General features: G+C 48.7%; 1 protein-coding gene across 4 annotated transcripts in view; it reads right to left on the reverse strand.

Annotated features, from left to right (window-relative positions):
- FGF1 (fibroblast growth factor 1) overlaps positions 1-26,787 on the reverse strand; it is a 95,571-nt gene that overhangs the window by 44,169 nt on the left and 24,615 nt on the right. The window contains exon 1 of one of the 4 annotated variants that reach the window (XM_074360861.1): positions 3,229-3,349. The exons of the other annotated variants lie outside the window; for them this stretch is intronic. The gene's annotated coding sequence lies outside the window, so the exon portion shown is untranslated. Of the gene's footprint in view, positions 1-3,228; positions 3,350-26,787 lie in introns of those variants that run through there. 4 annotated transcript variants of the gene reach the window in all.

Raw genomic sequence — 26,787 nt, forward strand, 5'->3', positions numbered from 1 at the left:
GTGGCAGTTACTACCTTCCACCCTGCAATTAGAGTTATTTGCATCCTCTGTTTGGCCTCCCTAGTGAGTTTCACCTCCTCAGGGGCAGGGATTGGATTTTCCGCGCTCCCTTCCCCCACGGACACGCACTCTTGCCTTGTACTCAGTGCATATCTGTGGGCATTTATTAAACTGAGTAACTAAAATTTCTGGCCAACACTTTGGGAACATACCTATTTTAAAACGAATTTGATTTAGGGGATGGGGATGATAATTTTGGAGCATGGAACTCTGGTGGGAGACTCACACCCGGATGCTTCTAGTGGAAACCGTTGAATGCCTCAAGGCTTTGCAGTAGGAGTGGCAGGATAAGCAAAGAAAACTCAGAGGGGCACAGAAAGGGTCCGGGGCAGGCAATGAGGACCAACTGGGCATTTTGCTCTTTTGGTCTTGATGGTGTTAAAAAGCCATTGAAAATTGTCTTGTACTTCTTGCAACACTATTCCGTACTCATCCGGGTTTGCTCTGAGATTTTGCTGTGGTTGGCTAGTTAGTTGATTTGGGGTTTGGCTGAGGTTTCACGTCTTTTTGTGTTTTCTTTGTCATTTCTTTGAGGGGGGTTATTTTCTGTATACACAGAATATATTGTCCTGAATAATCTAGATATACGCAGCTACAATGTATTTTTGTTAGTATTAGTATTTTTGAAATTGAATCAGTGTTCGATCTGTAATTCATATCAAATAAAAACTTAGTATCACTACTGAAAATATAGAACTAGTATCACTTGCCACAGAAGGTAATTAGAAGAGTAAATATGATAAAAAATAATCCATGTTGTGAAATGTTAAAAGTAAAACGTATGTAACTAATTAAATCTAGTTTATTTGTACTCTTATTAAAGGCTTCATAGGTATCGTCTATGATTTTGTGTAGCAGTTGGAGTAGCATAAAATTCTCATCTTCACAGATGAAAAATCTGAGATTCTGAGAAATTAAATAGCTCCTAGAGTTAGGAGATGTTTTAATCTAAATCATTTAGTTTGCAAATAGAATATTGGAGCTAAAACATAGACTAGAAGGTGGGCCTGGAGATGATTAACTTCTAAATTGCATACTTAAGTATTGTCTGTTTACTTTTGTAACTAAAAATACAATGTAATAAAGCATAGGAAAACAAAGCAAAAGACAAGAGGAGAACGGAGCCCTGAACTGGGAGGAGCGAGGTAGAGCAGCCAGGATGGTGGGAGGGGCCCGCTGACCCTGGGCTTCCTGGGCCACCACATGGCTGCACTTGGCAGTGACATCGCCTCAGTTCAGGATGGGGAATGGTGGCCCCGTAAAAAAAGGGTTACATGGAGTCAGGGAAGGGAGGAGAGGAACCAGGTGCTTTACTTCCTCTGAGCTGTTGCTTATTAACTAAACTCAAGTCCATTTTCCTTGTCCCCTTGGACTGGGGGTAAAGTACTGGTGGTGGCCTGAGGGGATAGTTCTGTGGGGCCTTTTCGGGGTCAGAAAACTCACAGGCAGTCAGCTTTGTTTACATCAGCAAATCCAGCTGCATGGTGCAAGCTCTTGACCGGCCACTGACTCCCAACACAAAACAGATGTCTGGGCTACACAGAGGGAGCACACAGGGCTTCTCAACTGGTAGGACTTTATCTTGATGAGTTAGGAAAAAGACAGGAGGTGGGTGGCACTGGGTGTGCCAAGAGCTGACAACAGCAGCGACTGAATAGACCTGGCTTTGTTCTGGCTTGAGCCACGTGGGCTCCGAGAGTTGATGCTCAGAGCGGGCTGTAGAGGTCAAACTGCATTCCTGCCTGGGAAAGCCAGATGGCTGTGTGTGTTGGACTGTGGGGTTGTGAACTGCCGGTAACCGGGCCATAGAAAGAGATGGGGTCCCCCAGGCCAGAGGAGGGGAAGTGAGGTCAGAACCAGGATTCAGATTGGAGCTCAATCCTAAAAACTACTCCTCTGCTTTCTGTCTGTGTAGCGTTGTTGAGTGTCATTTATACAATAGCTTGTGGAATAAATCCCTCCTGAGAAATAAATGGTTACTTGATTACGCTAATCATTATGTTAAACATATTCTAGATAATGCTTACCAACTAGAAATAGTAATAAGTAATGAAAACCCAAATCTTCCTAAAAGAACCAGGCACATACACCAGATCCAGTGCACCCCAGGAGGCCCCCACGTCTCCTGCCCACTCATTTGAACAAAGGAGCTTGCATTCCATATTATGCCCCACTCTGTTTACTGATACTCGTTTAGGTGATTTGCAAAATTGAATACAGTGATACAGTTCTCCCTTGAGGAAAAAGATGAAGTCGAGGCAATAACAATTATTTAAGATCCGAAGAACTATGGTTTTAAAACACGGTACCTATACACATGCATTGGAAAGAGAGACTACAGCTCACACACACACACGTATACATACCCCCCAGATTGTGACTACAGCCATTATTAGGTGGGAAGGTTATAGATGATTGTTGTTTTCTTCTTTATATTTTTCCACATTTTACTATTTTTTTCACAAGTAGCACGTATTATTCGTATAGAGACATTTTTATGTTAAAAATCCATGAAAAATACTATATATGCCCCTTGCTGCAATCTAGAGGTTAATACCCTGAGTTATCGCTAAAAATTCCTCACTGAAGTCCCCTCTGGGAAATAAGGCTTTTTCCCCCCTTGGATAAAATTTGAAAATTTCTCAGTAGGGAGCAATAACTAACCTGAAGATTCAAGATGGTACCCATGAGAGAGGTAATGGCTAAGCGAGTAGGCTTCCAGTCTCTTAGCATAGGGGAAAAAATGTTTTCTCCTTCTATGGTGCCCATTTTTCTTCATCTGCCCCTCACTTCTTTGTGTCTTCTGTCAGCTAACTCTTAGAGTCAAGTAAGTCTACATTCGCGTCCCAGCTCCACAATTTGCTAACCACGGGATCTCGGCCAAGCCTTTTATGATCTTGGTGCCTCCGTCTGTTCGTCTGTAAACTACCAGGCTTATTAGGACGATCAGATGGAATAATGCGTGTAAGCGCAGGGTAGCACAGGCAGTAAAGGCTGGCTGTCACCATGATCCCATTGGCTCTCCCGATCATCTTTTCTAACTGCTTTGCAGAGACCATGTTTCTGCAGTAGCTGGGCTCTGTAATCTCAAGTTCCTGTGGCCTTCCAGCATGGCCCCAGGAACACCAAAAAGAAAAGAGGAAAGCTCAAAACATCATTCCTACTTACCTGCTGGCTGTGGGCTTGTTTCCCCGACAGAGCCTCACGGTCCTTGGTTGAGCAGCAAACTTCACTCACTCAGGAAACCACTGAGAGCCTGTGGCCCCAGGGCCTGCTTGCCTCAAGAAGTCAGTGCTCTCTTTAAGCATTCCCTTTTGGGTTTTCTGACTCAGTATCTTAAGTCATTCTGAGACAGCCTTCTCCTCCCCACCTTCCTCACTTCTACCTGTTGTCCTGAACATGTGTCATCCTTTTTGACCACCCAGCATCTGAAGCCCCATCCTAGATGTGAGGGATGCCCTCCCCCTCCGCCCCCCAGGTCTTGGTCTGGCTGGATCCTTCTTACAGTGGGATTCGGGGTTACCACCGTCTCAGTGGCTCTCTGGGCAGCCCCGTTTATTATCATTGAAGGTTACTTTTGGTTGCTTACAATTCAGGAGCCCAGTCAGCTCCTGCTTGTCCTCCCTTGGCATAAATCCTTCAGCTGTTAGTTCCCAAAACTCTGTCATTTGATGTATTACGTTCTGCAGGCTATGGTATTTTATTGTACTTGCCTGCTTCTTCCCCCCCTAGACTGCGAGCTCCCTGAGGACAAGGACTAAGGCCATCTAGATGGCTGCAGCATCTCTGTCAGGGAGCAGAGTGTCTGACCCATAGTAGGCCCTCTGCAAACGCCAGATGAATGAACCAGCAGCCACCTAGGAGGGGACCAGCACCACCACGGTAATTTCACTTAGAGAACCAGTTAACTTGCCAACTTGCTGATGACCTGGCACCATTCCTAGTCTGATTCCAGGAGAAACCAGATTTCCTTTAGGCCTTGGCAAGGAAGACAATATTCCAGCAGCGTCCTGAGTGGGAGGGTGTGATGTTGGCTGCGTCTTAAAGTGGGTGAGTAATCCCCTAGGCAGCACTTAGCTTTTAAACCCTGGCTTCTAACGTGGTCATCTCCTGAATCTCCCAGCTTAAAATGGAAAGTGGCATTACTCATGGTGAAGAGCAGACAATAAAAAAACATTTAGGTGGAGCCCGTCACAATGGGATGAGTATTCCCTGGTGATGGGTGAGAGAGCATCTGTGCTCTGAGGGCTCACAGCCCCGGCAGACAGCTCAGTCAGAGCAGGGTTTTTGAACTACACCTCCGAATTAGCTCATCACCCAGCGCCTCGCTCTTTGGGGTGTTGGAAGACATTGCGTTTCTCAGCCCACACCAGGCACGATGAGAGGAAATGCCCGTGAATAAATTCAGTAGGTGGTATAAAGCAGCAGTTAGGAATTTAGGTTGTGACATCCAGTGGAGCTGGGTCTGAATCCTAGCTCTTCTTAGTCACTAGCTCTGTGACCCCAAGTAAATTGCTTAACCTCTCTGATTTTTGCATTCCTCTTCTGTGTGATGGGTTAAATAATAGTATGTACTACAAAGTCATGAGAAAAGGAAATCAGATGATCTCTGTAAAGCCCTTATCATAACGCCTGGCTCGTAACCAACGCTTAGTAGACACTGGGTTGAGGGTGTTATTCTTGTACCGTCTTCCTCCCGCAGCCTCGAGTACCTCTCCATCCTGTAGGTTTTCATGTGTCTTTTAATCCCCCCCACCCTCCATACCCTTACTCCTTCCAGGAGTCATCCTTTACCTCTAACCCCCTTCTAAGCTGCGGTCACACCCCAGCCTCCCTGCGTGCTCACTCCTTCTCCATTTCTATCTCGTTTTTCTCTCACTTTCTCGGTATCTGTCAGCTAGTGTACCAAGACCCGGTTTCTGACCTGTCATTATTTCTTCCCCGCCTCAGAATCCATGGGCTGGCACCCAGTGAAGCAAAATGCACTGGAATAAATCGATCTGATTTTAATGACACCTCATGGACAGACTGGGCACAAGGTCATAAAATGGTCAGGGCTCAACACCAGTGGCCAGTGCTCCAGTGTAATGTACGTGTTCCACCAGGAGGCCAAGTGGACCAAGTCCAGTCTTACCAAGGCTGGGTGTGGAGCGGTAGTACTGATGGTTACATATGCAATATTTTTCTCAGGAAAGACCATACCACCAGTTTTTCTAATAATAGACTTCTTTAGTGAGTTCGTAAATTTGATTTAGATTTTTTTAAGGCGTGTACTCTTGGCTTCAAGTCAGTTACACGCAGTAGTATTTGGAAATAAACAAGGTCGTGCCTGTGTTGAGACGCTCAGCATTGTTCTAGGTAGTTCTGTGCCCATGATCTGGCCACTGACGCAGCAATCATCGCTTCCTCCAGGGAGAACACCTCCCACCTTTGATCACTGGTGACTAGGTAACCACAGGCTGTCATCTCAGGACATGTCCTAATCATTCATTTATTCAACATGTTTAATGAACAGCCTTTTATGTGCTGGGCTCATTTCTGGTTATCATGGCAGAGAGGGTAAAAGAACAGGATGCGAGTCCTGCCCTCCAGGAACTTACAGCCCAGCATGGGAGGTACATACACACAAATAACTCATGGGGGGCGAACGTGATGAGTGCTACAAACAAGGCATCCAGGGGTAATGGGAGTTCCCAGGAGGCACACATCACACGAATGATGGCGATGCTAGGGAGGACAGATTACTTGAGGTGGATTCTGTAGGTGACTAAGATCTCAAAAGGCTAAGATTGGCATGTACATTGGACAGAAGACACAGCACGAGCAAGGAATGGAGTTGGAAAATTCACCGTGAGAATAGGAGACAGGACACTTTGAATTAAGGATGGCGTGTATATAACAGTGGGGAGGTGAGGCTGGAAAGATAATTTATGGCCAGATCTTATAACTCACTTCCTGCTAACATCTCTACTTGGATGTCCAATAATTATCTTAAACTTAAGATAACTGGACACATCTGTTGGTCCCCCCTACTGAATCGCCCCGCTTTTCTTTCTCAGGTATTTCAAATCTTCATAAATGTTCCCAGTGCCTCAGCCCCAAAACAGAGAATTCACTGTTTCTGTCTCCATCTCTTAGCCCCATTCAGTTCATCAGCAAGTTCTATCTTCAAAACACATCCTCAATCTGACCTCTTCTATCTTCTCCGTTACTGTCACTACGTCCCGAAAACCGTCACTTCTTACCTGCTTCCTTGTTTCTACTCTTGCTCTCATATAACCGTGTTTAAGTCAGATCAGATCCCCTGCTTGCTGAAGACCTGCCAGCAGCTTCCCGTAGCTCTCTCCACGGGAAGACCGTGTCCTCCGGGCTCACCATCAGGCCCCAGCCTCTTCCCCGCCTCACCCCTCTCCTCTCTGCCCTTGCTTGTCCTGCTCCATCCACACTGCTGGCTGCCCTTCTCTTCCCTGAGCACACCAAGCATGGGCCTGCCGCAGCGTCTTTGCCGTGACTCTTCCCTCTGTCTGAAACACTGCTCCCTCAACCTGAAAGTCTCCTCTTTCCTTAGCCGTCTGCTTGTCCACCTCGTCACGGCTCATATCTCAGCTCGGATGTCACCTCTGCAGGTTACCTGTGACCATCCTGACTAAAGTCACCCCTTCTCAGTTTTCTTTCTCTCAGAACTCCAATTTTTCACTTATCTGAAATGCTGTCCGGTATTTGTTTATTCTTCTGTTTCATCACCATCATTTCTACTGACTTGTAGTTCCATGAGCCTTTGTCTTATTTACTGCTGTCTCTTTAGTCATCAGTACAGTCCTAGCCCAAGCAGGTAGTCAGTGGAATGCAGGTTTGTGGAATGCAGATTCCTGGGCCACACACCCAGAAATCCTGATTAATTTGTCTGGATTGGGGCCAGGCAAAAGAGGAGTTAATTTGTTTGAATTTTTTTAACCGTATGTGTATTTTTAAACAATGTTATACCTAGTACAATTCCCAGGTGGCTCTTACTTTTAGGCAGAGTTGAGAACCCCTGACCTAGAGAATGAAAATCCCTGTAGCATCTTGCTTCTCAAAGTGGGGTCCTTGGACCCGTAACCCCCAGGTACTTGCTAGAAATGCAGATTGCCAGGCTCCAGCCTAGCCCAAGAGAACCAGAATCTGCAGTTTAACAAGATGCCCCAGCTGACCTGTATGCATATTAAATTAAGAAGCACCAACCGAGCAGAAATACAGACCTGCTGAGGAGTAAAGGCTTTGAATTTGGCAGGTTGAGCTTGCTCTGTCTGCAGGACGGTGAAGTGAGCATGTCCCTCAGACAGTTGGAAATGTGGTTCTGAGGTCATGGAAAGAGAACTCAAAAGGAAATGAACATCTTTACCAAAATGCTCCTTGAGGGTTGGAGTCCCAGGGCTGGCTGAGGTTGTGGTTGGAGAGAAGGGCAAAAGGAAGGAGAAGACAGAATTGGTGAACTATAGGGGCATCCCCCGTGTGGGCATGAGGAAGGGGAGTTGAGAGAAGGCAGTGGGGAAAGAAAGAGACGGATGAAGAATGATCGCATGAGCCTGGGTAGGAGACGAGGTCAGGAATAGGGTGACCAGAAGCATCAGATTTTGCAGAAGCGTCAAGGGACATGAAGACCAAGAAATGACAACGGGGTTCTATCCAGAGATGGGCAGATGGAGGAACCAAGCGAGGGAGGAGAGGCTTGAGTCAGTGGTAAGCAGCTGGAAGCAGTGAGTCCACACCACCCTCCGGGGGAGCTCTGTGGTCGCACCAAGAGGAAGATTGTGTCTTGAAGGAGGAGGAGTGGGGAGAAGCTTTGCTCAAATGAGAGACCTGGGAATGTTTGTCAAGAAGGAAACTTCATGGAAAGGGACTGAATAATTGGAGATCAAGAGAGATTTAATTGATGAGACCAGGTCCTGGAGGGAGTAGGAGAGAACCACACTAGACTTACATGCTTGCTGATGCCTAGACTGACTTACACAGGTACAAAATAAATACCAAGCTGCCTTCAGGGAAGGAAACGGGGTGACCAGGGAGGCAGGGTGGCTTTCTTTTTTGTTTAAGAAAAACCAAAAAATAATTAAAAAAAAAAAAAACAACCCCTTGTGTGTGCTTTACCCAGATTTAACAAATAACATTTTTCTCAAGTTTACTTTAGTTTTTTTTCATATGAAAGAAATGAAACATCAGAGAGAAAGTCAAAGCTCCTCTTGTTTCCCTTTTCATAACATCTGTATCCTCCTTCCTCCGAGGCAACCACTACTGTGAGTTTAGTGTGTGCGTGCGTGTCTCCAATGCCCGTAAAGGGCGTACTCTGCTTGTATATATAGTTCTGCAGGTTGCTTTTACTCGCTCAGCATTGTAACTGAGACCTCTCCATTTTGATACATTGTCTGTAATATTTACTATATAACAACAAATATCACATAAGACATCCTGGAAGTTCTGACCTTAAAAATAGCCTGTTCTGTATTTGCATTTTTTCTCTAGGGATGGACATTTATGTTACTTTTCGTTTTTCACTATTATCCAAACTGCTGTCACAAATACCCTTGTACATGGAGAAATGTACTTATAACTGTCTACTCTTTGGAGTTTTTTTTTTTGCCATATGTATTTTTAAAATAGATGTTTTAAATAAGAAAAATTAATTTTCTTAGGAAACTTCTCAGAGTATGATCCAAGGATCACCCAAATCAGAATTACGTGGGCAATTTGTTGTAAAATGCTGATTCCTGGGCCCTGCATCAGACCTACTAAGTCTACTACGTTATAATGAACCTCCCCAGGTGATTCATAGGCATCCTCTAGTTTGGAAGCACCGAGTAGACAGAAGGTTCCTCTGAGAGGAGGTGGGGGTGGCGGAGGGCAGGGCAGGTAGATGGTGGAGGAAGGGCTGTGCATGGGGAGGGGTGGAGCGTACCCTTGATTGACAGCTCCCCTATACCATGCACATTGCTACAGCCTGACATTTAAAGCAGATGATAACTGCGAAAGGTTCAAAAGGCCAGCAGAGATGAGTAGGGCAGTTTGTGGAGTCCACTGCTTAGTTAGTGGCTGTGTGCCCTTGGGAAGTCACCTAACCTCTCTGAGCTTCAGTTTCCCCATCTGCAGAATGATGGTGGCACTACTGCCCACCTCAAAGGTGAAGAGCAAATGACTTAAGGCATGTAACCTGCTTAACCCAGAACTTGAAACTTCTTACATGGCTGATAAATGATGACCATGGCGGTGAGGTGATGCTGACAATGGTGATTGTTCAACCCCCTTTGTATCCAATACATATCTTTGAGAGTTTGGCTTATAGCCTCCTTATTTGAAACTATAACAGCTGTTCATAGTGACTGGATGTTGTTTTAATATCACATTATGGACTGAGATCTGAAATATATAGCTTTCAAGTGCTCTATTACTCTCATGGAAAAATATGATCAGCACATATAAGCCGCTACAAGGCACAGGTTCTGGAAATGTGCTAACGTGGAGAATGGGAGTTCCTGTATTTTGGAGGTGAGGGACTGAGTTGGAGAGAGCTCAGCACACACGTACCCCTTGCAGCGTGCACGCAGCCAGATGGTCCCCCCCCCCTCCCGAGGAGCGAGCCCGTGTGAACGGGAGGGCGGGGTGAGGCAGCAGCACCCACGCCTCCCTCCCGTGAGCCTTTCGGGCAGGGCCAGTGGCTCAGAGAGGTGAGCGCTGGGGATCCCACCCGTAGACCACGGAGCACACAGAGGTAGCCCAGAGGGGCCCTGAGTCCTTCCTCCCTGAGCCTCAGCCCACTTCTCCTCTGTGCCCGGCTTCAGCCCACCAGAGCCTGAATCTTCCACCACGGCTGAGCGAAGTGGGCGAGACCCCTGGCTCTGAGCTCAGATAAAGTAAACTCTGAATCTCGGCTCTGCCTCCTAAGAGCTGTGCCACATAATCCTTTTTTTTTTTTTTTTTTTTTTAACAGACTTTCTTAAAGAGCAGTTTTAGGTTCACAGCAAAATAAAGAGAAAGGTGCAGAGATTTCCCACGTGTCCCCTCCACCACGCAAGCACAGCGTCCTCCATCACCAGCGTCCCCACCAGACAGGTGCATCTGCTACAACTGAGTGGCCTACACTAACACAGTGAAATCGCCCCAGATCCATCGTTTAACATTAGGACTCACTCTTGGTGGTGTACGTTCTGTGGGTCTGGACAAATATACAGTGACACGTAGCTACCATGTAGTATCAGACAGAATGGCTTCACCTGCCTGAAAATTCTCTGTGCTCCCCCGGGTCATCCCTACCTTCCTCTCCCGGAAACTGTTTGATCTTTTTACTGCCTCCATAGTTTTGCCTTTTCCAGAATGTCATATAGTTGGAATCGTTTACGGATTGGCTTCTTTCTCTCAGTAAAATGCATTCAAGTTTTCTCCATGTCTTTTCATGGCTTGATGGCTCATTTCTTTTTAGTTGTAAAGTAATCTGCACCATGTGGACACACCACCTTTTTTTAGCCTCAGTTTCCTGGGCTGTAACAGGAGGAATGGGTCACATGGATTGAGAGAATTCATGGTGACGATAAGCTTGAATGTTTCAGTGTGCAGGACCAGGCTCTCTGCTCAGTGCCTCTTTCTGCACTTCCTCCTCTAGTCCTTCCTGAACCCCATCATGTGGTATATAATACATTTTACTCAAATGTGTCAACAAAATACATTCCTATTTTACAGATGAGGAAGCTGAAGCCCAGGGAGATTAAGTAATTGCTCCAGTCCGCAGGTCCAGGAAAGGACTGGTCTGTTATTCAAACCCAGACATTCTGACTTCGGGTCTCAGGATTGGGGCTGTAACCTCCCCAGAAAGTTCTTTACAGTGTTTGGCATGTAGTGAAAACATGTCGCCTGGTGTCACCTCTTATTATTGTTAATATTTTTGAAGCAGAGCCATTTAAATGGTCAGGTTGCAATTCTTTTCTAATGAGACATACAGAGCACTGAGATGTTGGGAAATCCCCTGATGCCGTGCTGCAAATGGGTTACAGAGCTGGGATAAAAAGCCCTGGGTACCGGAGGCTCCAGGTTGCTCTAAAGAGAGTCCTAATTGATCTTTAAACTGACGTTGACTGAGCACTTACCGGATAGGTTACCCGGTTCCATGCCATGACAACCCATTTTAGGAAATGGAAGTGCCCAGGATCCCAGCCCTGCTCTCCTTCTCCCCTGACGCTGCTTCCATGTTGCCCATCCCTCCTCACCTCCCTTCTCCCATCTCTGCCCGGGGGCCAACCTCTGCAGCCCGGGCACATGTCAGGGCACAGAGACAGCCTGGGAGCGCCTGGGTCTGCCCAGTGTCTGGCTCCAGGGGTGAGTGCCTTGGCAGCCAGCCGCAGCTCCTCGTCACCATCCTGGTGACAGTACACGCTGGTCCCTGGGCAGGCAGCCTCGGCCTGGGCACACCTGCTCACTCCCTGTCCCCTCCACTTCCTTCTGCCCTGGATTTCCAGACAGAGTCAAAAATGGGTTCACATCAAGTAAGATTTGTTTTCTTTCAGAGTAATTTTCCATTTATAGACAAGCCTTCTCTCGGGAGGCCCTGTCCTCCTTCCTCTGTCTCGTTTTTTCCTGGGTATTTGGGGATGAAGTCTTGGTGGCTGTTTTTGAGCCCTGTGGTCAGCAGCCCAGCCGGTCACTCATTCAGAATGTCTCCAGAAAGCCAGTGGTTACCCTGACAGGAGCGTATGCTGATTTCTGCGGCCTCTGAGACCTCCATGGACCTGTGCCCACATAGCCAGTGTGAAGTGTTAGAAAGAAGGACGTGACCTGGGCCAGCACGGTCCTCCTCGCAGGCTCATCCTGGTGAGATGACGAGGATGATAATTGCAGCAGTAGCAGCAGCTGATACTCACAGGAGCTCCTCTAAGTGCTAAAAGGGATTCACTTATTCCTGCGAGCTGGGTGCTGCTCTCATCTCCTTCACACAGACAAGGAAATAAGCACACAGAAGTGAAGGCCACAGCTGACCTCTCTGGCCTGGCCACCCCAGCATCCCCCTCCAGTCCTGTGTTCCAGCCACGCCAGCTTTGGTTTTGTCCCTTGGATACACTATGTGATCTCCTGCCACAGTTCCTTTGCACATGCTTTCCCTCTGTCAGGACCACTGTTCCCTCCGCTTTACAGCGAATTCACTGAGTCATCTTTCCCATCTCAACTGCGACTTCTTCAAGGATGCCCTACTCAACCCCCTCTCCCTCACCCCGGCCAGATGTCTCATTAAAGCTCTCACAGTGCCACCTGCCTCTCCTCCATGGCCCTGGTCAGTTTAAACTCTACTTTTATTTGTGTAATTTTCCGATTAATGTCTGGCTCCGCCTCTAGACCATAACGCCTTGAGAGCAGAGGCTTGGAAGAGCTGCCTTGTATATAATTCTATCATTGCACTTACCCTGGGGGGCTGAAATGATTTGCTTATGTATCTGTCTCACCCCGTGGTCTGTGACTTTCCTGAGGGCAGAGTCCAGGTCTTTTTCTAACAGCCTCGGCTCTGCAAATATCTGGTGAGTTGAGCTGAATGAACTGGATTTAATTGAAGAGTGTAACCTAGGGAAAGGCACCTGAATATTTAGAACTTTTGATGGAGCAAGCCCACAAAAGACAGTCGTTCAGAATCACCCCGTTGGAAATCTGGAGTGATTTTGGAGAGAAGGTTAGCTTTTTTAAAAAACCAGGTTCACTTATGATTTGGATAGCAGACCAGAAGGACCCATGACTTTCCCAAAGAAGCATCATATTACGGTTATAAATCCAAGAGCAGTGAGGACGAAAGGATGTCTGCCTCTCTGAGGTTCATCTGAAGTTTAGTAAAAGTCAGAGCATAAATAACTAGTGGAATCTCATTGGAAGTTGTGTTGAGATTTGGCTCCTGAAGCCCTTGGCCTTGCGTCATTTCCTTATCTCTCCTGGATGACCTTGCCTGGCTCACGCCCCAGTGCTGTTCTTACTGTCTTTGACTCCGTAAATGTTGGGGTCTGGTTGCAAGGAAGGATCCTCCTCTCTGGGCCTGGTCCTGTCCAGGACCTGATGCCCCTCAGTCTGGGGAATGGGCCTCAGGGCTTCCACACTTGAATGAAAAAGAGAGAGAAAGAGGGAGATACACAGAGAGAGAAGGGGGCTTCTCTTCTGCCCAAAGGATGAGCAGGGCCGGGGCGGAGGTGGGGGATGGTGAGCCATGGGTTACAGGCCTGGTGCTGACCCAGCAGGATATATGAAGGAAGTGCCAGGTAACTGCGGGCTCCCACATCCAAACAGCGCCCAGCCCCAGCTCTGCACACCTTGGCTCCAAGGAAAACGGGCAGTTTTTCGAAAAAGCTGTTTTCTTTCATCCTGCCTCCTCCTTCCTATCAAAACAGATTATGAGCGTGTCCCTTGGAGGATTGAATAGCCCCTTTCAAGAAGTTAGAAAGAAGCTGTTTCTGAGTTGAGAGGATTAGGCTAGTGAAATTCAACATTTGCAGCACATGCTAGATTAGCAGGTAATTTGAAAGCACGTTACTGAGGCTCCAGTAGCCCATCGTGACGCTCATAGAATTTCAAGTGTTTTGCAATAAAAACACCACCTAATTATCACACAGGAGGGATTAAAGTGGCACTGCCCCCCTCTGGCCCCCCATTGTGAACACGCCCTGGCACGCAATAGGTACAAAGAACCTGTTCAGTGCACAGAGGACATTAATGTCTGCCCTAAGGTCCTGGCAACTTTCCAGAGCGGGACGGACAGAAGCCCTTAGTCTTAAACATATTTTGCTTAAAAGCATTGGGTAATGACACATCAAACTGTTTGCCATTCTCTTTGGGCTTCTAGACCTAGTGTCCACTTATCCAAAATTATGAATTTATTCCCGACAGTTAATAAACTTACGTGGAATCCCAATGGCTTAAACTCAGACCTAAGGTTTTTTTTTTTTTGTAAGAGTCACTAAAGACTCATTCTTAAAGAGGAGACAGAGTCTTGCGTAACTTGAAAATGTAGCACAAATATTGAGAAAGGACGTCTTGGAGTTTCAGTGGCTAAGGCAGAAAAAAACTCAAAGATGTGTTGAAGTTAGAACTGGAGCCGCTTTCCAAGCTTGACGGTCAGGCTAGTCCTGCCCTTGGTGGGCTGGGCCCGGGCGGGTGCAGTGGCGCCGAGGTCCAGAAGAGGGCGCTCTGAGCTAAGTGTGTGGACCGCGGCGGGGAAATCAGGGCCCTTGAAAGAGGCTGTTCATGCTTCATCTTTGTTTGTCCTGCCTGTTTTTGTGTTCTCTGGAGGAGTGAGAGACAGTTTTCCCCCCTCTGTGCCAAAGAATGATCTGCAAATATAATTAAACTGATGATTTCACAGATTATATAGCAAATCCCAGACATATCATGTTAAACGTTTATTTAATGGCCTTCAGCCTCTGGTCTCCCTGAAATCTGTGAGCAAGTTTCTCACAGCACGGCTCTTCTAGCATATTTCAGCGGGCCCTCAGGAACCAGTGTCTTCTTTAAATGTTGACTCTAGGCCTAGAAGGTGGATGTTCAAACCAACAAGAGTAGACTGTTGCTTTCTCTCTGAGAGTGATTTGTGTTTGTTCCATATTTATCAGCTCAGTGACTAAGCGTTCCCTGTGCACAAGAGCCACCTTACCCACAGCGTCTTGATTAAAAAGCTATATAGTCATCAGATTGGGATACATGGAAGCTTGTTTCCAGTATATAAACTTCCTCAGGAAAACACCTTCTTCCCGCATTTCTCAGCCCCAGGCCCCGAGGGAAGAGCAGGCAGATTGACCAACTCCTTCCAGGAAACCGCACGCCATGCAGGCTCTGTGACGGCTGAGCCCCATGTGAAGATTTCGTCTTAGGGAAAGGTTCACCCCAGGGCCCAGAGACCGCTGTGCGAGGTTCACAGCAGCCCTGTTTGCCATAGCAAGAACTTGGAAACCATGTTGCGTCGTTAGTGGAATGATACGTTATACAGCCAAGCAAACCCCAGGCAGCCGTAAAAAAGAGAGCTAGACAGGACACAGAGGAGTGGGGGAAAGAATGCCCTGGAGCAATACGTGTGGAAATAGCCCATCACTGATTTTTTAAATTGTATGTGTAGATACATAGATAGAAACTTGAAAAAAATGATGGCCTGCAGAGAGTGGGATGGAGTCCGTGAAAATGCATCACAGGGGTTTTTCTAATTTAAAGGGGAAAACGATAACCTTTGTAAAGCCCTCCGAAAAGGACAAGAATGCCATCGTCTCACTCCTTCCCTTCATCCTCCAAACTTGCTAAGTGTCTGTCACCTGAAGACCCCTCCCCCCACTCCCTGGGACCCTCTAGCTCCCACGGCTCTCTCAGCTTCCCCCGCGGCCGAGCATCCCCCTAGAAAGTCGGCGCTCCAGCCCCTCTCAGTCACCCCCCGCCCTCTGGGGTCCTCCTTCCACGAAGATGCCCTTGGAAAAGCTTGCCCATGGTGTCCTCCAAAACTGGGCTTGCAGACTGCTGACCCAGGAGCTGGAGGTGGCCTGGGGACACATGCTTTGCTGGAGCCACGTTGTGGTTGTGGTTGTGGTTGTTCTTGATCAGTTCGACATCGACCCATGGGGAGATTTCACCTGGAACTCGAGCTCCCTGTCCTCTTTAACCCTCAGAAGATCTGACCCATTGCGCCCGCCTTCCTGCATTACTGGAGCTGAGGGGCAGCCTGACCCTAGTCTCCACGCTCTCTCCTGTGGGCTCTCCTGCCCCCCCCGGGCAGTAGTGCTTCTGGTCTCACTCTAGACCGTCCTCCTCTGTCTGGTTTCAGTAAGAGCTCTGGCTTCTGGGTCCTCCTCTTTAACTGCCCTTGCTCAGCGTCCTTTCCTGGCTTCTTGTCTTTCAGCCCTGCTTTGACGTCCAGCATCCTTCCAGGGTCAGTCCCAGGTGTTCCCTCTTAACCACATATGTGCTCTCTCGTCCCACCATGCGCCCTTGCCTGCCTCAGCTTCCACCCATGTCTCCAGAATCCCTAACTGCCTCTGCTTTAATAAGTGACAGTGCAGTGGTTACAAAGTAACCCAAACTACAGACCTTAGTCGGATTTCCTTTCCCTCACTGCCCACAGGCATCTTCTAATGGTTTGACCTAAAGAGTCCTTACATTTTCGTTCCTTTCCTTCCCTCCCAGCAGTGTCTTGGGTCAGGCCAGCAAAGTCTTGACCCCTGTCCAAGGTGATGGCTTCTCATTTTTTCTCTCTGTAGCTTATTCTCTTACCTCACCCACCGCACCTCCAGCTTTGTCCTCCCAAACCACAGATCTGATCACGCCTCATCCTTGCCCAGGCACCCTCTGTTACTCCTCACTGCCTGCAGGTCAGAGCCCAGACTTCTTAGCTTGGCATTCAAGGCTCTTTATGACCTGGTTCCAACCTTTATTCATTCAGGCAACAAACTGAACACCCGTATGTCAGGCTTTGGAGATACTTTTGTGAAAAAAGTAAGACATTGTTCCTGTCCTCATGGGACCACATTGAACTTGGAACTTTACAGATAATACACACACACACACACACACACACACACACACATTACAGGGCAAAGAAAGAAAAATTCGGTCTCAAGGAGCCAAGACAGAGAATAAAGAGTAAAACCAACTCAGAATAGGTGATCAGACAGAACTCTCTGAGGAGGTGACAATTAAGCTGAGACCTGAAGAAAGAGAAGGTGCAGAGATCTGGGGGTAGCTCATTCCAGGGGAAACCCCTCCTTCTCTTACCTGCCTCTCTTTACTCCCTTTCCTGTCTACTCAGAACTCCATGCAGGCTGAACCATCATCCGCACCTGTAGACACTGTTCTCCGGGGGTGTTTTCTGCCCCACTGTGAACTTCTCAAAGGGAGGAACTTCCTTATGCATTTGGGTCCTTAGTGCTTTGTAAATACTTGGCTCAATAACTGTGAACTGAAAAAACGGATGGATGGATGCATGAATGAATGGGTAGATGGACGGGTAGGTGGATGGTTGAGTGAGTGGATGGATGCATGGATGCATGGATATAGATGGATGGCTAGATGGATGGGTGGGTGGATGGATAGGTGAGTGGATGGATGGGTGGGTGGAAGCACACATGCTTTGAGCTGAGCTGAGTGTAGTGTCTTTCAGGGACAGTCACATAACCAGCAAAGCTGAGACCTTGAGTTTGCTGGAGTTGGCTTGTGCTGGGGTAAGAGTCCCTGAAAAGTGTTCTCACTCAGGTTCTCTACCACTTTGGTTGCATGTCATTTTTCTATTTAACCATCCTTTTTACTGTGAAATGGGCATGTATTTTTTTTCCAAATAAAAAACAATAACATTAAAAAAATTTTTTAAAAATAAACAGCCCTTAACCAGATCTTGCTTCACTTATAAGGGAGATTTGTGGATAGAAAAATGGGAGGCAGTGTACACCGTGCTCAAGTACCCAGCCTCTGCCGTCAAATCACTGTGTTCAAATATTAATCCAAGCTCTTACCCACAGTAGATCCTGGGAAACCTCACCAAGCCCTTGGTTTCTTTATCTATAAAACGTAACTAGTCAATGTACCTGCTTTCACAGTACTCCTGGGAGGATTCAGTGACACGTGTAAGTGTTATGACAGCACCTGAAACAAAGTAGCAGCTCAAACACCAGGAGCTGCCACAGTTAGAGGACTGATGTTTCCTCAGCCTGACCCATCCTAATGCCTCGAAGAGCTTCTAACAGAACCACAGCCAAACATGACAAAGGACGTGCACTTTGAGCTGTTTTTCTGGTTGTCAAGGAGAAATTCTCTTGTGCAGATTCCTTGACTCCAGAGCAGGCCCCTGGAAGCGGCCGCAGACACGGCCACACTCAGGCGGGGGTCGGATTCGGACCACGTCCCGGCGCCCCCTGCCCGGCGCGGGCCTGGCTCACTGCGGGGCCGGTCAGCCCCTCAGCAGGCCCAGGTGCAGGTCACTGGTTTTGTCCCGCAATGTGACTGTGGTTGCTCTTTGTCTGTAGTCGGGGCTTCCCTCCTAAGACCTCGCCTGTTAGGTAACAGCCTCGGTCTCACCCAGGACAGGAATCTCGGCGGTCCTGTTAGGCAGCGCTCCACCCACATTCCTCCGTCTTCGGCCACCCTTCCTGCCCCTCCCGGAAGTGTCATCCAGCTGTCAGGGGAGGTCACTCAGCCTCTCACTGGAGGATGCCAGACACTCAGGTGCCGCTGGGGCCCGAGGTCTCAGGGTGAAGCCCTCCGCCTGCTCTGTCACTGCCCACCTGGCGCCGTTGCGGCCCAGGCTGAGGTCCTGGTCTCCCTGGCTCGCTCAGGGCCGGGGCGGCTCCCTGGCTGACTAGCTCTTGCTGGCCGTGTGCGGGCCCCTCGGAGTCTCTGTCTCCCAGCCCAGGAGGTCTGCCGCTGGCCCTGCTGCAGGTCGCCCCACCATGGCCTCTGGCTTTCATCTCGGCATCCGCGCCCCACGGGCGCAGCAGGAGCTCTGGTGCAGACCGCACCCGCTCGCCGTGGCCTCAGGCCTGTCCACCCTCTCATCGCTCCAGGCCTCCCCACGTAGCCGGGCCGGAGTGCCTTCAGCTCATCGGAATTTGCCAGACACAGCCACCTCCATCTCCCTGTGCATACACGCGCGTGTGCACACATACACACACATACACACACTCATATCTTCTTCATGGCTGACCCCCAGTGGCCAGTGGGCTCCCCCGTCCGCGGTGGTAGAAACTCCACAGTCTGTCTGCCCAGCCCACCAGCCCTTGCTGTGTTAAAAGGGAGCTCGAGCAAAACTCTCCACAAATCTTGGCAGTTGAGCCGGCGGCCCTCAGTATTCAGCGTTCCCGTTTCCTTCCCCGGCTCCGGGTGACTGGCCTCCTGACCCAGCCTCTGGGTAAGAGGGCTCCAAATGGAACATGGTTTAAAGACTGCAGGGTGGGGATGGAGGGGTCAAAATACATTGCTTCCTTTTTGCAAAATATTCTCCCTCATACAACCATTCCTCTTCCAGGCCTGCTGTAGCTAAGCAACCAGTGTCCTTCAAGGCACTTTCCTTTGTTCCATTCTTCCTTATGTTCATTCAGCAACTGTGACTGAGCACCTGTGACGTGCAGGCACTGTGCTGGGCATCGGGTCAGTAGCTGCCTTGCAAACATAATACAGATATTCTCACCTCCATGTGGAAAGATGCTCAGCATCATTAGCCATCAGGGCCGTGCCCATCAAACCACAACGAGATGCCATTCACGTCCACTAGGACGGCTCAAATCAAAGGATGGATTATAACAAGCGTTGACAAGGATGTGGGGAAATTGGAGCCCTTGTACCTCACTGGTGGGAATGTAAACTTGGTGCAGCCACTTGGGAAAACAGTTTGATAGTTCCTCAAATGCTCGTCCATGGAGTTGCCTTAAGACCCAACACCAACAGTCTCACTCCTAAGAATACCCATGGGAAATGAAAACATATGTTTGTACAAAAACGTATGCACTAATATTCATAGCAGCAATATTTATAGCAGCCCCAAAGTGGAAGGAAGCCAGATGTCCATCAAATGATGAGTGGATAAATAAAATGTGGTGCATCCATACAGTGGAATATTTTTTCAGCTGTAAAAAGGAGTGAAGTACTGATAAAATGCTACAACATGGATGAAACTTGAAAACAATATGCCAGTGAAAGAAGCTGGTCACAGAACACTCTGTATTATATGATTCATTCATGTGAAATGTCCAGAATAGGCAAATTCATAGAAACAGAAAATAGATTAGTGGTTGCTGGGGCTGGGGGAGGAGGGACTGGGGAATGACAGCTTAATGGGGGTGGGGGTTTTTTTTAGCGTGATGAAAATGTCCTGAAATTAGACAGTGGCAGTGGTTGCACAACTCTGTCAACGTAGTCAAATCCACTGAATTGTACGCTTTAAGTGGGTGAGTCGTATGGTGTATAACTTATGTCTCAGTAGAGCTATTTAAAAATGTTCTCATCTCATTCTCTGACTCTCCCTTTTCTGGTTTCTTAGCTCTCCCAGGACGAGTATGAATTCAACTTTTGGTCATTTTAAAACTTTGTCCAACACCTTTATTAGCGTCCAATATTTGGAGGCTAGACACCAATTTAATGGTTTTTCAACAGTCCTTTTCCATTAGAAGTGAACCTTCAAGAGAGCAGGGACTCTGGTTTTGTTCATGTCCACTATAACACAGAGCCTGGCACGTAGTAGGGTCTCAGAAGGATGTGCTGAATGAACAGGTATTTCATAGCGTTTACATCCCAAATGGACACAAAAGCCCAGCAGTGATTGTGAGTCGTTCATTCACTCAGCACGTGTTTCCTGTGTCCTCACGGTGCACAGAGTGAACGAACAAAGCAGACAGGTCTCTTCCCTGGGGGCGCCTAGCACAAAGGAAACCTGTCCCGAGCAGGGTCAGCACTTTGATCAAACCCTGAAAACAAATAATGCTGAACCTTCAGTAAAGGTTTACGTAGATGGACAGTGGAAATTTTGTTCAAGTGGGGCTTTGTGGGAAGTTAGGCTGAATTGAGACAGTCGTGCCAAAAAGGAGAGATTCTGAAGGATAGGGGACGAGTGAGAAGAAACTTAATCAGGAGAAAAAGAAAATGGGCATTTTTTTCCAATGGACTGATTTTGCCCGTTAGGAGGCATGTCCAAGCTGTGATTTTAACTTCTCGTCGAAGTGGGGAGGAAGATGGGGAAAGCGCAGAGTGCCAAGTCTCCCGCTTCATCTCCAGTGTCGGGAAGTCTCTGAGAAGAGATGTGCAGGGAAAGAGTGACTCAGTGGCTGGGAGGGGAGGGGACAAGGGTGCTTCAAAGAGATGGGGAAGATTGCCTTTAAGTACAGCTGCTGTCCTCACTGTGGAAAATCACAGGAAGGGCAGCCAAGAGGCTAAGGCAGAGGGCAAGAAGATACTCGATGATGACACAAGCTGGGAAACCAAGAGGCCAGCTTGTAGATCCAAAGCCCACTGTGGGTGAGGGAGGTCTTGGCGTCAAAAATTAAAACAAGGAAACTTGTCCAGTTGGCTTTTCCCACACATACCACCTCCTTGTTCCACATCTCTTTTCCCCGTATTTTCATTTTGACACACAGGGATTTGAGAAAGCCTTAAGTGAGAAGGAGGTGTGAAACAGGGCTAGGATGTGATTAAGACGTGAATAAGGCTCTTGAACAAGGCAGGGTCAGGCCAGAGGGTCAAGACTCTTGGAAAGATGGGAGGAGGCAAGGAAGATGTGGGAAGAACAAAGTTCAGGGTCAAGGATGATGCTGCAGAATTTGGCAGAAATCACCAACTGGAGTTCAGGAAAAAGGAGGGTTGGGTCAGAGAAAGACCTTGGGCTGAGGAGGCTTCTGAACTAGGAAATGAACGGGCAGAGCTGCAAGGATCTTCCTAAATGGGTCACCTGACCTGGCAGCCAGAGGACGCACCCCCAGGGTTCAGGGGGAGCTTGAGACTCGGGGTGAGCCCAGCGCAGGGGAGCCTGTGAAGAGGAACAAGGCAAGGTTTTCTTTTTCCTTGAAATCTGGTGCCTCTGTTGTGTTTTTGGTTTACTTAGCTGACTGCCCACCAGAAGGAATGAGTGACAGAGACGGCCCATCACCTTTGGAGGCGATGTGACCTGGTGGCTGGAGACAGGGATTTGGGGCACCGGAGGTTGCCAAGGACCCATCCAGGCTCCACAGCTCCCTAGCGCGGTGTCCCTGTGTCTTCCTCTGTAACAGCGGGGGTGCTAACGGAGGCTGCTGCTGGGGGGGAGTGAGGGAGCCGAGGCAAGGCCCCCAGCGCAGTGAGGCACTTGGAACATCTCCCCAGCCTCAGGCGCACTTTTCTTTTGGTATGTTAACATCTCTAGCCTTAGGATGTGCAGCGTTCTTTTCCTTAGTGTGACATAAAATGATGGGGTATCTTAAGATCTGTGGTTCATTACTTTAATAAAATATGGATGGAGCCATCCAGCAAGTGGCAGTGGAGGTGTTTTGTGCTGGATTCACGGCTCTGTCTACGCCTGGCGTCGCCCTCTTCTGTCTCAGCTGGTTGAGCCTTTTCCCTGGGGGCCAGGCCCTGGAGGGCAAGCCTTGGCTTGGCTCCTACTCGCCGTGAGACCCGGGCTAAACAACGTCACCTCTCTGGACCTCAGTTTCCTCTGCTCTGCCCGGGGGATGACAATATTCCCCGCACTCCCAGGGTTGTTGTGAGAATAAAATGACAGAAAGTTACAGAAAGTGCTTACTTAGCACAATGCTGCTTTGTGTGAATGTTAGATGATGGTGATGATACAGATAATTAACGTTCCCGTATGTAACAAGATTACATTTTCTTAAAAGTCTTATTATTATTCCTGAGCTACCTCCGGAGCCCCACCGCAAACATCCATCTCAGATTCCCAGTGGGGACGGGATCTCAGAACCCAAATCAGCCCTCATGCTCTGTGATGGTGGGTAGGACCGCAGCCTCCCACTGCCTCACCTTGAACCCCGCCCCTCCCGCTTCACTGCTTCCCCCCCCCCCTTTCTGAGCTCTCCCCAGCACTCCCCTCCTCAGGACCCTGGACATGTTACTTAAGGAACTGTTTTTTCCTGGAAGGAGGGCTGGCTCGCTCCCCCTTGGAAAAGGGCACCACAAACCCTGGCAGGGGTTTTGCTCAAGCAGTTAATGACCCAAAATCTTCCCTGACAAATCTATTCTCCGTCCGTTCATCTTCCTGTCTCCCCTTGCTCACTTCACCCAGCTGTCTGCCTCTGTCCTTGCTGGAACCCCCTGCTCTATGTAAATAGCATGTTTTTCTCAAAACTTCTCACTTCTACCTAATAAATCTTTTTTTATTTTCCTAAAGGCATCGGTTTTTATCTAGCATGTTCATTTATCATTTGCACAGGCTTTCAGTAAGCTATTTAACATTTTTATCACATTCAGAACATTTGAATCAAAGGTACCTTAGGGAAACGTGCATAAATATCATACTGTCGAATTGGAATTAACTTAATATTTTATATTTGCCAGAGTGCATATGCATTTATATGCATCCATGTTAATCGTCAAACTTCATGACTTTATACCTTTATCTGTACAACCGACTTTCTTATAAGATCATATTAACCAAGATAAGAAAAAAGGATGGAAGAGGCCTTGTATGTTGCTCTCAGAGTCTGTTGTGACTTGTTTTCGAACTGTTTTTGGTGCAGTTAGCTAGTATATTGATCTATTAGTAATTTTAAAATACCAGTGACTTTAATCTTTACAGTTGACACCAAATCTCTAATAGCTTGCCTCTCAAGATCTTCTTTGCTTTAAATTAGAAAGTATTTAGCCCCGAATTTCATCAATTAACAATTCATGGATGATAAAGAAAGCTAAGTTTTTACGTTTTCTTTCTAATGCAGCTTTTTTCCAAAGGCTCTGACTTTGTATAGTGGTAGACATAAATAAAAAGTCATGGCAGTGCGCTATTTCCAGTTTGCAACATGCCCTGAACTTTTATGGCAAAATGATAGTTTTTGTATAGGAAAAGGGGTGATAATGGTCAGCCTGGGTCCTGCTTCGTTATCTAGAATCCCAAGGGACTTATTTCACCTCATGAGTCTTATGTATCAAAATTAATCATGCTTTACGTTTATAATATTAGTAACTCACATGCCCTCCTTGGTCTCTCCCTCCAAAGCATCTCACAGTGCTGAGAGCATCACACAGCCTTCCTCTTCAAGTACCACAAACGAGCTTTTCCTCAGGGGAGGCTGCAGAGTGTCACGGGTGCACAGGCTTGGCCGATCCCTTTCTTGAGCTCTTATCTTCCTTATCATTTCGTGAGCGCAGAAGATGGATGGAGCTGACGTCTTTTCCCCAGGTTGGCTCTCTGGCAAACTTTTCTCTTTTGAGGTGAGACCCTCTTTCCTGTAATCTGCCTTGTTCTCTAACTGGCCTGTCTCGCTGCACCAAATCCGAGGTCAGGAAAACCCAGACTTTTGTGTGCAGCCTGGCTGCGGGGGATTCCAGTGGAACTCCGGCCGCTGCACTGTGGCATGGCATCTGATAAAGGCTCAGACTTTGTCAGTCCAACAGCCCCTGGCTCCCCCTCCAGGTCTGTATCACAGGGTGAACCTGGAGCAGCACTGTGGGCCCTGCCCCTTGGGGGAGCTGTGGAATTAGGAGTGTTCACTGTGTTTATAACAGAATGACTCTTGTGGTTTAAGGGGCATGTCAAAAAAAAGTCCCAACTCCTCAAGACTTGTTTCTGCTCACTTAAAAATCTTAAGGACCTAGTGCAATGGGCTGGAGGAGGTCGGATGTAAGATTTCACAAAACGCAGCGGCAGCGACATGGCATCGTCGAATCAGAGTAGAAGCCACGGCGTGTTACTTTACAGTCTGTCTGCCTCTCTGCGCGTCCTCCAATGTGTTCAGACAAAGACATGTGGCAGTTAAGCCAGGATATGGAGCCCAGAGTGGCATATAAAGGTGTCTACAGGATGGCAAGATGAGCCCGACTTGTCTGGTGAAGATGGAAAGCGAGAGAGGGCCCCCTCCTCGGAGCCCCTCCTGGGCCACTGGGGGCAGTGGCCGTGGGAAGGCAGGAGCGATGCCCTCACACTCCCAAATGCCCCACACTGCAGATGTTTTCTTTTGGGGAGCCCTGGAAGGCCAAAGTGCTGACACCGTCAGGCTTTGGAGCCTGGGGCTCCATTCCCACAGGCTCTCCCAGGTGAGCGCCCTCCGCGTTCATCCCAGAAAGGAACGGAGGAAGCGCCCGGCCAGCCTGGTGGCGGCTGCCGTGTCCGGCCCTCTGGGAAGGCAGCCCTTCCCCTTTCCCAGCCTCCCTGTCCCAGTTCTCCCCTCTGGCCCTGCTCCCAGGACTTGGGGTGCCAAGCTGTGCCTGCCCGCCTGCCCGCCTTGCTCACAAAGGCAGGTCTGTCTGGAGCTGAGCAGGGCAGGCCCGCGGGGAGGGCCAGGGCTCCCCACCACTCCCCTTAAGGAAGCGGACAGGCCCAGTGCAGTGAGGGGGAGAGAGTGTTCCCCTCGTGAAGTACCTCCTCTTGGGCTCAGCCGAGAAGCAGTGGGGGGGTGTGAAAGGAAAGTGCTTTGCTTTGGATGCCTTGTCCAACAGGGCTGTGCATGCAGCATGTCACCACCCAAATCTAATCAAATTCAGTCATTCTGGGTTCAACAAGCCTCCATCTAACCCTCTGCCTCTGAATCAGTCAAAGACGCTTAGCTCTCCTTTAAAAGCTGTCTCTGCTTCACAGTTGCTATGTGCACGTGACAGCAGGTGCGCCACTAAACGTCCTGCATCTGCCACCTGTCAGTGATTGTGACTTGCAGTACGACCCTGAGGACGCTGCTCTGGGCTGCACTGTCCCAGAGCCACCCCCTAACTGAGCCACCCCTACTAAAGACCTATTAAGTACAGAGACCTGACAAGACACAGGGAGGGCATAACAGGTGGCGTTGAGGTCAAGGGCATGAGCTCTGAAATCAGGCTTCCTGGGAGTCAGTTCACTTCTCTGAGCATCAGTTACGCTGCCTTTAAAGGGTGCCCACCCCGCGTGCTCATCATGAGGGTGCAACGTGGCAGCGCAAGTAGAAGCACTTAGCACCACTCCTGGCACATAGAAAGCATCGCGTAGCCTTGCCTGTTATTTTTGTTGTGGCGATTATTCAGGATGAATCAGATAAGTTCCCTGTCCTTGATGGAAAGTAAGAAGCAGAACTGTATGTAAGACGGACTGCGATGAGTGCTGTGAGGAAGGTGCCAAAGGCGGCGGGGAGAAGAGGTCTGGGAGGATTTACTGGAAGCTGTAGCAGCTCAGCTACAAGACAAACAGCTTCACACATGTGGACGCGGAATAAAGGGGCAGCCAGGACAGAGGCCGGGGCGAGGGCGGGTAGAAGTGGTCTGGTCCCAGCATGAGAGACTGGTGCCGCTGCGTAAGGGGCGTCCGGGATGCTCAGGTCAGTGCACCCTAGAGCCAGACCATCGAGCACCCTAGATGGTGCCATCCCAGAGTGGAGACTGCTGTCTGCAAGCAGAGGGGAGCCAGTGGAGATTTTTGAGAAGGGAATTGGAAAGATGCTTCTGGTAACATTTTATAGGAAAATCTTCGTGGGGGTGGGGGTGGGGGAGGGGGAGGGCTGGGCAGAGGCTGAGAGGCGTTTACTCTGCACTCCCACCTCTGAAAACTTCATCAGTGTTCAAGTCCTTGCTTAACATTCAGGACAGGGGCCGTGTGCTTCCTCCGCACTGCTGTGTTGCCAGCAAGATCCCTGGTTGCTCAGCAAATGCTTGTTGAGCTGAAATAGACAAAAGATCCTAAAGTAGAGCCTTGAGGGTAGGAGGGAGGGCATGGGTCTAAAGTCACTTGGGGAGGAGTGTGAAGAGGATTTGGCAAATGCCAGGAACTCAGCAAAGGAGTAGTCAGAGATAGCTGAGGGCGTGGGCGGGGAGGACTGCGGAGTGGAAGGGAGGGCGGGCAGAACCAGGAGGAGCACAGTCAGCAGAGCAGGTGCAGAGGGCACCATGCAGTGGGCTGCAGCCAGGGTGGGGGGAGAGTGGGAGGCACCATCCGCTCAGAGCTGAGAGTCCGGCAGCCCTGATGATGGAGCTCTGATGAGAAGCCAGAATTGGAGGCAGATGCGGGAGGGTCGGAGCAGAGGGGAGAGATGGGAGCTTCAAGGGAGAATAACCAGGGGCCTGAAGAGAGAGGTGGACAGAGGCCGCCACCCCATGAGACACCCCACATTCCCA

The sequence above is a fragment of the Camelus bactrianus genome, chromosome 3 (assembly GCF_048773025.1).
Source record: "Camelus bactrianus isolate YW-2024 breed Bactrian camel chromosome 3, ASM4877302v1, whole genome shotgun sequence".
Taxonomy (NCBI): Eukaryota; Metazoa; Chordata; class Mammalia; order Artiodactyla; family Camelidae; genus Camelus; species Camelus bactrianus.